A 15,658-nucleotide genomic window follows, 5' to 3' on the forward strand; every position below is an offset into this window, starting at 1 on the left:
AATATTCATCTTGACAAGCAATTATCTTCATACTATGATAAAATATGTATCAAAAACACAAGGGCTGTAGCTCAGTTAGGTAGAGCACCTCGTTTACACGAGCGCCAATGCTTTTTTTCAGAGGAGTTCATCTTGTAATTAAAAAAGTTTATCTGTATAGTAAGAAATCGGTGTCTTACTCCATTTTAAGGAACAAAACAAGAGAACACTAGCCTGACAAAGGGTTTAGCCATAAAATCGAATCCATAATTGATTTGAGATATTGATAAGGTGAATACCCATTTCTCGTCAATGCTAAACATAAAGGGTATAGGGACCTAAAAAAAGATTATCTTTTCTTCCTATTTTATGAACTTTAAGGTGTATGAAGTGTCATTTCTTATCTTCTATTTTAATTTTAGTAGGTGGATAAAGAGTCCATTTAACTTAAGTTGATCTAGGCCAGAAGCAGACCTACGTCAAGATAATCCTTCTTTGAAACACTTTGGTAGTGCTCTTTGATTGTTATACAAATAAAAAAGAAGAGCATAGGGAATCATCTCTTTATTCTTTACTGTAAAAAAAAAAAAAGATGGTGGACTAACTAATATTTTTATCAGTTAATGAAAAAGCTCAATGCAAAAAAAAATGCATGTTGGGTTTTGAAAACAATTTAAATCATTTAGATAATAAATAGTTTGATCTGTTTTACCGAGAAGGTCTACGGTTCGAGTCCGTATAGCCCTAATATTCCTACAGATACTAATAATATTAATACTATTTTGGATCGAATAGATCTCATTACTAAGACTATTACTAAAAAAAAAACAATTTGTAACTTTCTATTCGAACATATTCATATTCGATAGAATAATATTAATATTAGTATATTCAGCTAGTCTAAAAAAATGGAGACTTTAGACTAAAAATGAAAATGAATTGGTATATTTTCTACATTCAGAGGAGTACTTTTATGTTTCTTCTTTACGAATATGATATTTTTTTGGGCATTCTAATAATATCAAGTTTGATTCCTATTTTGGCATTTCTAATTTCTGGAATTTTAGCCCCCATTAGCAAGGGACCGGAAAAACTTTCTAGTTATGAATCCGGAATAGAACCAATAGGCGATGCTTGGTTACAATTTCGAATCCGTTATTATATGTTTGCTCTCATTTTTGTTGTTTTTGATGTTGAAACGGTTTTTCTTTATCCATGGGCAATGAGGTTCGATGTATTAGGGGGTATCCGTATTTTTAGAAGCTTTCTTATTCGTGCTTATCCTAATTGTTGGTTCAGTTTATGCATGGCGAAAGGGGGCATTAGAATGGTCTTAATTCTTGACTATTTAGACAATTAGAAAAAAAAATATTGAGACAATTATGAATTCCATTGAGTTTCCCTTACTTGATCAAACAACCCAAAATCAGTTATTTCAACGACATTAAATGATTTTCAAATTGGTCAAGATTATCCAGTTTATGGCCGCTTCTTTATGGTACGAGTTGTTGCTTCATTGAATTTGCTTCATTAATAGGATCACGATTCGATTTTGATCGTTATGGACTAGTACCACGATCGAGTCCTAGGCAGGCGGACCTAATTTTAACAGCGGGCACTGTAACTATGAAAAATGGCCCCTTCTTTAGTTCGATTATATGAACAAATGCCCGAACCTAAATATGTTATTGCTATGGGAGCCTGTACAATTACGGGGGGGATGTTTAGTACCGATTCTTATAGTACTGTTCGAGGCGTAGATAAGCTAATTCCTGTAGATGTATATTTGCCGGGCTGTCCACCTAAACCGGAGGCCATTATAGATGCTATAACAAAACTTCGTAAGAAAATATCTCGAGAAATATATGAAGATCCAATGAGTTTTCAACGAGAGAATAGATGTTTTACTACCAACCATAAGTTTCATGTTGGATACAGTACTTATACTGACAATTATGGTCAAGAATTTTTCTATCAACCGCCATCTACTTCAGAGATATCGTCTGACACATTTTTTTAAAGTACAATAATAAAAAGCAATTCCTTTTTTAAAAATTTCATCGTATTTTAAAAATTTCATCGGTAATAGAAAATACTAATACCAAACTCATAAAAAAAATTTAGGAGAAGCAAAAATGCAAGGTCGTTTGTCTTCTTGGCTAGTCAAACATGGACTAATTCATAGATCCTTGGGTTTCGATTACCTAGGAATAGAGACTTTACAAATAAAGCCCGAGGATTGGCATTCCATTGCCTGTCATTTTATATGTATATGGTTACAATTATCTACGTTCTCAATGTGCCTATGATGTAGCACCCGGAGGACTCTTAGCTAGTGTATATCATTTTACAAGAATAGAGTATGGTATAAAATCAACCCGAAGAGGTATGCATAAAAATATTTGTATCAAGAAAAAATCCCAGAATTCCTTCGATTTTTTGGGTTTGGAAAAGTGCGGGATTTTCAAGAAAAGGAATCTTATGATATGTTGGGAATCTCTTATGATAGTCATCCGCGTCTAAGACGTATTTTAATGCCCGAAAATTGGATAGGATGGGCCTTTGCGTAAAGATTATATTGCTCCAAATTTTTTATGAAATACAAGATGCTCACTAAATGATAAAAATAATAAACTAATCCAAACTTCTGCAACCCCAGTCAAAGAATATAAGTACATTCTGTTATAGATCAGACAAAATAATTGATTGACATTAAATCAGGCAGAGTAATGGAAGTTGCATTCAGATATTATTATGTGAGAAATCACAAAATTCAGAAATAATAGAATGAATATATTATAGGGTTTAAATAGGATGGATAGGAGTTTCTTAAGATTCTAAAACAAAAACAATACTGAGTTCTTATCAGCCAAGCCAATAAAAGAAATAGGATGAACTGCAAAATTCTTTGATCTTTATAATAAACTAATTCTTTATCTTTATAATAAACTATATAACGTGCACATCACCATCAATTATACGGCCACGAAAAAAAAAACACAAAGAAAAGGGCTCGATTCTATTTTGGTAATCCTTCTCAGATGAATTCTTAATATTCTCACTCCACCCAGAACTTCGACTTTTAGGTCTTTTAACCAAACTAATTAAACCACTCGAATATTATGGAAATAGAAACCTTTTTTTGTATCGCAGAAAAAAAAAGGAAAAAAATATAGATAAAGAATTCATTATCTATATATCTATATCTATATATAGTATAGATACTATAGATAAGCGAATATACCTAATAAAAAATTGCATCTATTCTTTAATCATCTAGGAAAAGTATATCTACAGATACCTAAATAGATCAAAGAAATATGTTATGTATCAGAATCTAGAAGAACACAAATTTGTATGAGGTATCTATCCCCATATTCATTAAAATGAATATGGGGGGATAGATACTCATACAAATGAATCTTGTGTCAGGAACCAGATTTGAACTGGTGACACGAGGATTTTCAGTCCTCTGCTCTACCAACTGAGCTATCCCGACCATTCTTGAAGCTTAATACTTTGATTTTAAAAGATTTTTAAAATCTATGTTAATGAATCTATATCAACTAAGTAAAAAAAAAGTTTGTAAGTGAGTTTCCGCAGTAATAATTATTTTTTTATTGTTAATCGTTAATTACGCATATGAAAACTTCCTTGCTAAAAAAATAAGATATTAATTTATACATTTCTGATTAAAAAAAATTCTATGTGTTTCACATATATATTTATATCTATTCCAAAACTCGTCCCTTGTCATTATGATAGATAAGAAAATTATGATAGATAGGAAATTGATGAAAATAAAAATTCCAATTTCGTTGGGAAATAATAAATCGAATAAAACACATAAATAAGGACTTCAAGATAGAGAGGATATAGGAAAAAAAATTAGAAAATGAAAAAGTATTTTTGGGGATAGAGAGGTGACTTGAACCCTCATGATTTCTTAAGTCGACGGATTTTCCTCTTACTTTCAATTTCATTGTTGTCGGTATTGACATGTAGAATAGGACTCTATCTTTATTCTCATCTGATTTATCAGTTCTTCAAGGGTTTTAGCCGATTATGATGAAGTGAATAATTCATCAATAAATATTCCATCTTTTCTTCAACTTCGAATTGATTTGATTCACAATTTTTCATTTGTGGAATATTTTTATCACAAATAGATCTTCAATAATAAAATAAAAAGTAACAAATTGAAAGAGTATTTCAGTATATATATATGTTTCTAAATGTTTATCTTTGATCCATTCCTGTATTTTGGTGAAAGGATTCTTTTACTAATGCAATAAAAAAAGTCGTCAATTTCGTTTGTTAGAACAGCTTCCATAGAGTCTCTGCACCTATCCCTTTTTTATTATCACTTTCTGAATTTTTATTTGTTTTCAGAAAACAGGATTTGGCTCAGGATTGCCCATTGTGAAATTCAAGGGTTTCTCTGAATTTGAAAATTATTACTTGGTAAGTTTCCATACCAAAACTCAATCCAATTAAGTCCGTAGCGTCTACCAATTTCGCCATATCCCCATCTTTTTTTTGTATTTGAATCTGATTATAATAGAATGCTTTTTTTTTCATTTCTATTATGAGAATTATGCGGGAACTTTTGAATTCATTAAATACATATTATTTTATTAAATATTAAAAACCCCTTCTCAATTTTATAGATTTTATTTCATCTATATTGGATACCTTTATTTGTTTGAATCAGAACTAATTCTAATATCTATATATTAACAATTCAATATACACAGATATAGACCACATATCTACTTATCTTCTATGTACCTACTTATCTTCTTTTTTCATACAAGTTAGAATACTCGAATGGTCGATTCTTTTTTTTTTTTTTGTTTTTGCTTAAAAAAAAAAAGAAAATAAACAATCCATTTATTCATATACAATTTATATAACTAAAACGAATCTAGTGGCTAAAAAAAAACCATTCTTTTAATTGAATATAATATAGAATTAGACATTTACTTAGAAATATGGGAATTCCTTAATAAATATTTACTAAAATTTATATTTATTCAAATTTACTTAAGTACTAATAAATAATCTTTTTGAAGAAATCAATTTTAATAAATATATTCTAGAATAGTAGATCGAAATAAATTATATTAAATAAATTATATTAATATAATATTAATTATTATCTTGCACTTTATGTTATCAGATAAAATAAATAATAGAAATAATAAAAATTGGTTTGATTTTCTATATTTTCTTTCTCTATTTTTGATGTTTGTATTAATTTGAATTTTGTTATAAATAACTAAAAATTGATAACTAAGATCCCATTCAATTCTTCTGCATATGTATATTTCGTTTACATTAGCCGGTTTAGCTCAGAGGTTAGAGCATCGCATTTGTAATGCGATGGTCATCGGTTCGAATCCGATAACCGGCTTTTCTCTATTTGTTTTTTACATAATTGATAATATCTTTTTTTAGAAATAAAAAATTGGGAGAGTTCGATCTCTGCGGAAGAAATCAAGAAATTAACCTACTTTTTTGTATTCTTTTATATACAATAAATTCGGATATTGATTAAAATTCATCTAATTCTTCTTTGTACTATAAAACTTTAGTAGATTTCGCTTCATTTAGAATTCTATAATATTTTTCATTTCGTTTAGTTGTCATTTCGATTTATAAGATTTTTCATTTTAAAAAAGGAGTTTTTATGTCACGTTACAGAGGACCTCGTTTCAAAAAAAATACGTCGTCTAGGATATTTACCAGGACTTACTAGTAAAAGGCCAACAGTCAAAAACGAATTTCGAAATCAATTGCGCTTCAGTAAAAAATCTCAATATCGTATTCGTTAGAAGAAAAACAAAAATTGCGTTTTCATTATGGTCTTACAGAACGACAATTGCTTAAATACGTTCGTATCTCCGGAAAAGCTAAAGGATCAACTGGTCAGGTTTTATTACAACTACTTGAAATGCGCTTGGATAACATACTTTTTCGATTGGGTATGGCTGCGACTATTCCTCAAGCCCGCCAATTTATAAACCATAGACATGTTTTAGTTAATGGTCGTATAGTGGATATACCAAGTTATCGTTGTAAACCTCAAGATATTATTACAGCAAAGGATGAACAAAAATCTAAAACTCTTATTCAAAATTATTTTGATTCAGCCCCCATGAGAAATTGCCAAATCATTTGACTGTTCACCCTTTCCAATATAAAGGTTTAATTAATCAAATAATAGATAATAAATGGGTTGGTTTGAAAATAAATGAATTACTGGTTGTAGAATATTATTCTCGTCAAACTTAAACTTAACTAAAATAACAAGAGTTTTTTTTACAAGGATTTTACTGCTATTCATATAATCATAGACATGGATATGCGAAAATTTTTATTCCTTGCCCACCCGTTATCACTATTTTTTGTATTACCGAAAAATGAGGAATATAAAGTTGTCCATATCAACAAACAAATTTGAAATATGAAATAATGGTATGCATTGGGTGATGAGTAATATTGATGAATTTGGTAAAGATTCGGAAAGAGAGGGATTCGAACCCCCGGTAAACAAAAAGCCTACATAGCAGTTCCAATGCTACGCCTTGAACCACTCGGCCATCTCTCCTATATAATGATGCCCAGAAACCGGTTGAATGTTGAATAGTGAATCAATCCTATTTTTCATAAATGCATAAAACCTATTCAAACTATAAAAATACAAAGTAAAATTAAAAAAAAACCTCCTACAAGGTCTTAGGATAAACAAATTTGATTGATGAGTTCATTTTTACGTTATTTCGCACTGTATTATAATTATACAATTCCTTTATTTGTGGGATTGATTTCTCACACCATGATTAATTAAATTATAGAATGGATTTCTACCTATGCCTAGATCTCGGATAAATGAAAATTTTATAGATAAGACCTTTTCAATTGTAGCCAATATCTTATTACGAATAATTCCGACAACTTCAGGAGAAAAAAAGGGCATTCACTTATTACAGAGATGGTGTGATTTGATTCCATTTTTTTTGACCGATTTCGGTCAAAAAAAAATGGAATGGAAAAACCCCACGCGTGTTGAAGGTGGAAATTTGTAAATAAAAGGATTAATTCCTTCTGTCGTGTATCCTCGATTAATGAAGCCTTATATGCTTGAATTTTAGGTTTCTAGTATTAAGCGAAAGGTAATATACCTATACTTATGGGGTTAGGTCAACCCAAATTACTAGTACTGATAGGCAACATTGGGAAAGAAGCACTACGCTTGGGAATCAAGGACACGAAAACTTTGTATCTATCTATATCCATGGCTTATCGAGATTGGGACTAACAGGAATGGTTGGGACAATAAATATCCATCTCGTTCATATTTTGGATACCCATAGAACCATCGAAGATTATTGAGGTGACTAATTCAGGATAATTAAGCAGCGTAGAGGACAAAGAAATTGTTGAAGTTCTTATTTTTTTTTATCAAGTACCTACATACTTAATGTTAAGAAATAATTTTTGACAGGAAGGTTGGCTAGAGATTTATTGTAAAAACACTAGCTCTGTTCAGTTGAGAATGAGAATACTGGAATATTTTTTTGATTTGATGGATTTTTTCTCATTACACACATAAGGGGGGGAGCCGTATGAGATGAAAATCTCACGTACAGTTCTGGAGCGGAGATTCTTTGAACCGAATGACGACCGTAACGGATGTCAGCTCAATCTGAAGGAAATTATGCAGAAGCTTTACAGAATTATTATGAGGCTATGCGACTGGAAATTGATCCCTATGATCGAAGTTATATACTTTATAACATAGGCCTTATTCACACAAGTAACGGAGAACATACTAAAGCTTTGGAATATTATTTTCGGGCGCTCGAACGAAACCCATTTTTACCCCAAGCTTTTAATAATATGGCCGTGATCTGTCATTCCGTGCGACTATCTCCACTATAGAAAGAAAAAGAAAAGAACAAGCAAATCCACAAATTTAATATAAGAAATATAGAAATATAAATAATTATAAATAAGAAAGGGCTTTCTACATATATATATCGTTCAAAACAACGATTTTTATCAGCTGTAGCAAAGAAACTTCATAGAAGTAAAAATATGAAGAAATCGATATGTCTAGATACCCTCTTTTTTCTATGGATAAAAGATCTAATTGATAAAGGAAGCATCGTAAGGATCAATTAACACGGTTTTCAATCGATATAATAAAAACTGCTTCCTTATCTCATGATAAATAAAGAAGTCAGGAATCCACTTATGTAATAAAAAGGATCCCCTGGTATTTTGAGCAGCGGTGTAGTATCAATCCCAAAGATAGAAAGTATTTCTCTTTACTTATAAGAACTTATAAGATAAGAAAGAAAAAACTTTTACCAAGATTCTATAGAAATGAATCTATCATATATTTTTGTATGATGATATATAAAATCGAGATAGTTACCTTTCAGAAAATTAGAATTAGGGCGTTAATGCCAATGCTTGATTCCCTTTTCTGAAGGTAGGAGAAAAGATAAAAACTAAAAAAAAAGATGAAAATTCTTTGAAATTCTTTATTTATTAGTAAAAATGAAAGTTTGAAAACTCATATTAATAATTTCTTTTTTTCTTTTAGTTAACTTCAAGATAATAGAACAAAAAAAGAATTGACTACTGAGCCGTATGAGTCAGGAAATTCTCAAGTACGGTTCTAAGGAAAGGAATTGACTCACCTATTTCGACCGAGGAGAACAGGCCATTCGGCAGGGAGACTCAGAAGTTGCGGAGTCTTGGTTTAATCAAGCCGGCTGAATATTGGAAACAAGCTATAGCTCTCACCCCCGGTAATTATATTGCAGCACAGAATTGGTTGAAGATCACAGGGCGTTTTGAATAAGAACACTCTGTTTCTTTTTTTTCTTATATATTTATCTATCATAATAAAGATATAGATAGATAAATATATATTGTTATAAATTCTTGTTTCTTGGTCCCTATTCAAATTCAAAAATCATTTCTATAGGAACGACCAATCACATAATTTAAATATATCCCTTCTAATTTTGTTCGATTTTGTCTAGTATTTCATAGAAATAAACGAGATGTGGATACAGTAGATAATTTTCTCCTTTTTTCTGTTATTTAAACTAATATTCAATCAAATTAGAAAAGAGACCTTCAAAAAAAGAAATAAAATATAGGTATATTGCCTAATAATGAATGCTAATGCCTGCTCAATTTGAAATAGAGTACATACTTATACTTTATCTAAAAAAAAAATAAAATCTAAGGAATAGAATTAGAATAAAATCTGAATACATTTGATTAGGCTGCACGAAAAATTATTGAACTTCCATTCAGAGTTCCCAAAAAGGTCTTAGAAGATTAAAATAGGTCCGTTGAGCGCCTCACTCTTATGTCATAATAGATTCGAACACTTGCCCCCGAATTGACTTCGAGATCATAATTGTTCTAGTGAAAAACTAAAGAAATGAAATTTACTAAGATATCCAATACATGAGAGATAGGAGAGAACAAAACTCAATAGAAACATCTCTAATAAGTTCACTAATTCTGTTTTATGTTGGCAGGTCTCTTTGTATGTGTTGTCTGGAAAGAGGAGGACTCAATGATTATTCGTTCACCGGAACAAGAAGTTAAAATTTTGGTAGATAGGGATCCTATAAAAACTTCTTTTGAGGAATGGGCAAAACCTGGTCATTTCTCAAGAACAATAGCTAAGGGACCAGATACTACTACTTGGATCTGGAACCTACATGCTGACGCTCATGATTTTGATAGCCATACTAATGATTTAGAGGAGATTTCCCGAAAAGTTTTTAGTGCGCATTTTGGCCAACTCTCTATCATCTTTCTTTGGCTGAGTGGCATGTATTTTCATGGTGCTCGTTTTTCCAATTATGAGGCATGGTTAAGTGATCCTACTCACATTAGGCCTAGTGCTCAGGTGGTTTGGCCAATAGTGGGTCAAGAAATATTGAATGGTGATGTAGGGGGGGGGTTCCGAGGGAATACAAATAACCTCTGGTTTTTTTCAGATTTGGAGAGCATCTGGAATAACTAATGAATTACAACTCTATTGTACTGCAATTGGTGCATTGGTCTTTGCAGCCTTAATGCTTTTTGCTGGTTGGTTTCATTATCACAAGCTGCTCCAAATTGGCTTGGTTCCAAGATGTAGAAATCTATGTTGAATCACCATTTGACAGGGCTCCTAGGGTTGGGGTCTCTTTCTTGGGCAGGACATCAAATACATGTATCTTTACCGATTAACCAATTTCTAAATGCTGCAGTAGGATCCCAAAGAGATACCACTTCCTCATGAATTTATCCTAAATCGGGATCTTTTGGCTCAACTTTATCCGAGTTTTTCCGAGAGGAGCAACCCATTTTTTACCTTGAATTGGTCAAAATACGGAGAATTTCTTACTTTTCGTGGAGGATTAGATCCAGTAACTGGAGGTTTATGGCTGACCGATATTATACACATCATTTAGCTATTGCAATTCTTTTCTTGATAGCGGGGTCACATGTATAGACCAACTGGGGTATTGGTCACAATATAAAAGACATTTTAGAGGCACATAAAGGTCCATTTACAGGCCAGGGTCATAAAGGTATATATGAGATTCTAACAACGTCATGGCATGCTCAATTATCTATTAATCTAGCTATGTTAGGCTCTTTGACCATTGTTGTAGCTCACCATATGTATCTCTATGCCTCCTTATCCATACCTAGCTACTGACTATGGTACACAACTGTCATTGTTTACACATCACATGTGGATTGGTGGATTTCTCATAGTCGGTGCTGCTGCGCATGCAGCGATTTTTATGGTAAGAGATTATGATCCGACTATTCGATACAACGATCTATTAGATCGTGTCCTTAGACATCGTGATTCAATCATATCACATCTTAACTGGGTATGTATCTTTTTAGGTTTTCACAGTTTTGGTTTGTATATTCATAATGATACCATGAGCGCATTAGGGGCGCCTCAAGATATGTTTTCAGATACTGCTATACAATTACAGCCGATCTTTGCTCAATGGATACAAAATACCCACGCTTTAGCACCTGGCACAACAGCCCCAGGTGCAGCAACAAGTACCAGTTTGACTTGGGGAGGTGAAAATTTAGTAGCAGTGGGCGGTAAAGTTGCTTTGTTACCTATTCCTTTAGGAACTGCGGATTTTTTGGTCCATCATATTCATGCATTTACAATTCATGTAACAGTATTGATACTCTTAAAGGGTGTTCTATTTGCTCGTAGTTCACGATTGATACCGGATAAAGCAAATCTAGGTTTTCGTTTCCCTTGTGATGGACCTGGAAGAGGGGGGACATGCCCAAGTATCCGCTTGGGATCATGTCTTCTTAGGACTATTTTGGATGTACAATTCAATTTCCCGTAGTTATATTCCATTTCAGTTGGAAAATGCAGTCAGATGTTTGGGGGTAGTATAAGTGATCAAGGGATAGTAACTCATATCACAGGAGGAAATTTTGCGCAGAGTTCCATTACCATTAATGGGTGGCTTCGTGATTTCTTATGGGCGCAGGCATCCCAGGTAATTCAGTCTTATGGTTCTTCATTATCTGCATATGGTCTTTTTTTCTTGGGTGCACATTTTGTATGGGCTTTTAGTTTAATGTTTCTATTCAGCGGGCGTGGTTATTGGCAAGAACTTATTGAATCCATTGTTTGGGCTCATAATAAATTAAAAGTTGCTCCTGCTACTCAGCCCAGAGCCTTGAGCATTGTACAAGGACGTGCTGTAGGAGTAACACATTACCTTCTAGGTGAATGGCCACAACATGGGCATTCTTCTTAGCAAGAATTATTGCAGTAGGATAATAGCTAGGAGGATTTGAAAATCATTATGGCATTAAGATTTCCAAGCTTTAGTCAAGGCTTAGCTCAAGACCCCACTACTCGTCGTATTTGGTTTGGTATTGCTACCGCACATGACTTCGAAAGTCATGATGATATTACTGAGGAACGTCTTTATCAGAATATTTTTGCTTCTCATTTCGGGGCAATTAGCAATCATTTTTCTGGTGGACTTCGGGAATCTCTTTCATGTAGCTTGGCAAGGTATATTTTGAGACATGGGTACAGGATCCTTTACATGTAAGACCTATTGCTCATGCAATTTGGGATCCTCATTTTGGTCAACCAGCTGTAGAAGCTTTTACTCGAGGGGTGCTCTAGGTCCTGTTAATATAGCCTATTCTGGTGTTTATCAGTGGTGGTATACAATCGGTTTACCGTACTAATGGGGATCTTTATACTGGAGCTATTTTTCTATTAATACTTTCTATTATATCTTTAATAGCAGGTTGGTTACACCTACAACCAAAATGGAAACCGAGTGTTTCGTGGTTTAAAAATGCCGAATCCCGCCTCAATCATCATTTTGTCAGGACTATTCGGAGTAAGTTCCTTGGCTTGGACAGGGCATTTAGTTCATGTTGCTATTCCGGGGTCCAGGGGGGAATCCGTTCGATGGAACAATTTATTAGATATCTTGCCGCACCCCGAGGGATTAGGTCCATTTTTTACAGGTCAGTGGAATCTTTATGCTCAAAACCCAGATTCCAATAATCATATATTTGGTACCCCCTCAAGGAGCAGGAACTGCTATTCTAACACTTCTCGGAGGATTTCATCCGCAAACTCAAAGTTTATGGTTAACTGATATTGCACACCATCATTTGGCTATTGCGTTTATTTTTCTAGTTGCTGGCCATATGTATAGAACTAATTTCGGGATTGGTCACAGTAATTAAAGATCTTTTAGAAGCACATACTCCTCCGGGGGGTAGATTGGGGCGTGGGCATAAGGGTCTTTATGATACAATCAATAATTCAATTCATTTTCAATTAGGTCTTGCTCTAGCCTCTTTAGGGGTTATTACTTCCTTGGTAGCACAACACATGTACTCTTTACCTGCTTATGCGTTTATAGCGCAAGACTTTACTACTCAAGCTGCCTGTATATACTCATCATCAATATATAGCAGGCTTCATTATGACAGGGGCTTTTGCTCATGGAGCTATCTTTTTTATTAGAGATTATTAATCCAGAGCAGAATCAAGATAATGTCTTGGCAAGAATGTTAGACCATAAAGAAGCTATCATATCCCACTTAAGTTGGGGCTAGCCTCTTTCTGGGGTTCCATACTCTGGGACTTTATGTCCATAACGATGTCATGCTTGCTTTTGGTACTCCGGAGAAACAAATTTTGATTGAACCTATATTTGCCCAATGGATACAATCTGCTCATGGGTAAAACTTCCTATGGGTTCGATATACTTTTATCTTCAACGAACAGTCCGGCGTTCAATGCGGGACGAAGCATATGGTTGCCTGGTTGGTTAAACGCTGTAAATGAGAATAGTAATTCTCTATTCTTAACAATAGGGCCTGGAGACTTCTTGGTTCATCATGCTATTGCTCTTGGTTTACATACAACTACTTTGATTTTAGTAAAAGGTGCTTTGGATGCGCGTGGTTCTAAGTTAATGCCTGATAAAAAAGATTTTGGTTATAGTTTTCCTTGTGATGGCCCGGGACGAGGCGGAACTTGTGATATTTCCGCTTGGGACGCATTTTATTTGGCAGTTTTCTGGATGTTAAATACCATTGGATGGGTTACTTTTTATTGGCATTGGAAACACATTACACTATGGCAGGGTAATATTTCACCAGTTTAATGAATCTTCTACCTATTTGATGGGATGGTTAAGAGATTATCTATGGTTGAACTCTTCACAACTTATCAATGGATATAACCCTTTTGGTATGAATAGTTTATCAGTCTGGGCATGGATGTTCTTGTTTGGACATCTTGTTTGGGCTACTGGATTTATGTTCTTAATTTCTTGCGCGGGATATTGGCAGGAATTGATTGAAACTTTGGCATGGGCTCATGAAACGTACACCTTTGGCTAATTTGATTCGATGGAGAGATAAACAGTGGCTCTTTCCATTGTGCAAGCAAGATTGGTTGGACTAGCCCACTTTTCCGTAGGTTATATATTTACTTATGCAGCCTTCTTAATTGCCTCTACATCGGGCAAATTCGGTTAATTGAATTCTTTATTATATATATCTGGCAAGAATCTCATTTCCTTCTATAGGGAAGAGAAGCCACTTATACATCTAGGATCCGACTTCTATCATTGATGCTAATAGCAAATTAACCATTATGGCAAGGAAAAGTGTTATTCAGAGGGAAAAGAAGAGACAAAATTGGAACAGAAATATCATTTGATTCGCCGATCCTCAAAAAAAGAAATAAGCAAAGTTCCGTCGTTAAGTGAGAAATGGGAAATTCATGGAAAATTAGAATCACTACCGCGTAATAGTGCACCTATACGTCTTCATCGACGTTGTTTTTCGACCGGAAGACCGAGAGCTAATTATCGAGACTTTGGATTATCTGGACACATACTTCGGGAAATGGTTCATGCATGTTTCTTGCCGGGTGCAACAAGATCCAGTTGGTAAGGATTTCCAATTATCTTCATTTTTTTCATTTTATTATCAGCGATCATAGGAGGTCCCTTTACGTTATGTATAAATGGTTTATTCTATTTATATAGATATGGTAAAGGGACGCATTCCATCTTTGTTTTTGTTCATTAGTTATCAATTCTTTTCTTTATCGCGGAGTAGAGCAACTTGGTAGCTCGCAAGCTCATAACCTTGAGGGTTACGGGTTCAAATCCCGTCTCCGCAACTTTTTGAATTTGATTAAAAAAACAAGGTTTCAAGAAGAAGGGCATTATACGCAGTAAATTCTATGGCATTTTTCATACTATGACTATTAAATACATAGGGCGGATAGCGGGAATCGAACCCGCGTCTTCTCCTTGGCAAAGAGAAATTTTACCATTCGACTATATCCGCGTTTTCATTGTACTTGATATGCGATTCTATTTATACAGAGATGGGCCCTGATATTCTATATAGGGATATAGGGATAATGAAAAAGAAATTTAGATAATAGATATTGTCTCCCAAATAAAATATTTTCTATTACTATTCATTTTTATCAAGAATTCCCATTTCTATTATTACATTTCTATTATTATATATGGTTTTTTTCTATATATCTATATAATTGAATTGAAATTATCATTCTATCGAATATTTTGATTTACTTTTTTCTTAAAAAAGTAAGTTCCTATTAATTAAAAAATTATATTTATCTATATAGAGATACAGATAGATATTCTATATTATTAAATACTAGACGACGTATAAATAGATTTATAGTATTTCATTTGAATATTCTATTCATATCATATTAATATGAATAGAATATTCAAATGAAATTCAAATTTTTATAGTTCATTTTTTCTATTTTATTTCTTTTAGTTTCACAATGTACCACCATATAAGTATAAGATATAAGATTTTTCCAATAGAAGAAGTTTACTCCCCCTTAGAATGTAATGTGTTATAGTTTTCTTTTTTTTTTTTAGGAACTGATCTATTCCCTTTATGGCTGACAATCCGAAAGAATTCTGAGGGAGGGGTCATTTCATTTTTAATCTAGAATAAAAAGAACTTCAAGAAATGAGAGAATTAAGAATACCCACTAGAAACACTAATCCAATCCATAATGATGTACCGGAAAATAGAACATTTTTGTTAT

General features: G+C 33.2%; 4 non-coding genes across 4 annotated transcripts; 1 reads left to right on the forward strand and 3 right to left on the reverse strand.

Annotated features, from left to right (window-relative positions):
- Positions 1-3,405: 3,405 nt before the first annotated feature.
- Positions 3,406-3,478, reverse strand: TRNAF-GAA (transfer RNA phenylalanine (anticodon GAA)). Its single transcript has one exon. It is a non-coding gene; the product is annotated as a tRNA-Phe (tRNA).
- A 1,844-nt stretch (positions 3,479-5,322) lies between these two features.
- TRNAT-UGU (transfer RNA threonine (anticodon UGU)) lies at positions 5,323-5,395 on the forward strand. Its single transcript has one exon. It is a non-coding gene; the product is annotated as a tRNA-Thr (tRNA).
- A 1,109-nt stretch (positions 5,396-6,504) lies between these two features.
- Positions 6,505-6,592, reverse strand: TRNAS-GGA (transfer RNA serine (anticodon GGA)). The gene has a single exon. It is a non-coding gene; the product is annotated as a tRNA-Ser (tRNA).
- An 8,244-nt stretch (positions 6,593-14,836) lies between these two features.
- On the reverse strand, positions 14,837-14,907 carry TRNAG-GCC (transfer RNA glycine (anticodon GCC)). The gene has a single exon. It is a non-coding gene; the product is annotated as a tRNA-Gly (tRNA).
- Positions 14,908-15,658: the final 751 nt, after the last annotated feature.

The sequence above is a fragment of the Vigna unguiculata genome, unplaced genomic scaffold (assembly GCF_037176805.1).
Source record: "Vigna unguiculata cultivar grain cowpea cultivar isolate G323 ecotype 2 unplaced genomic scaffold, ASM3717680v1 ptg000477l, whole genome shotgun sequence".
Lineage (NCBI taxonomy): Eukaryota > Viridiplantae > Streptophyta > Magnoliopsida > Fabales > Fabaceae > Vigna > Vigna unguiculata.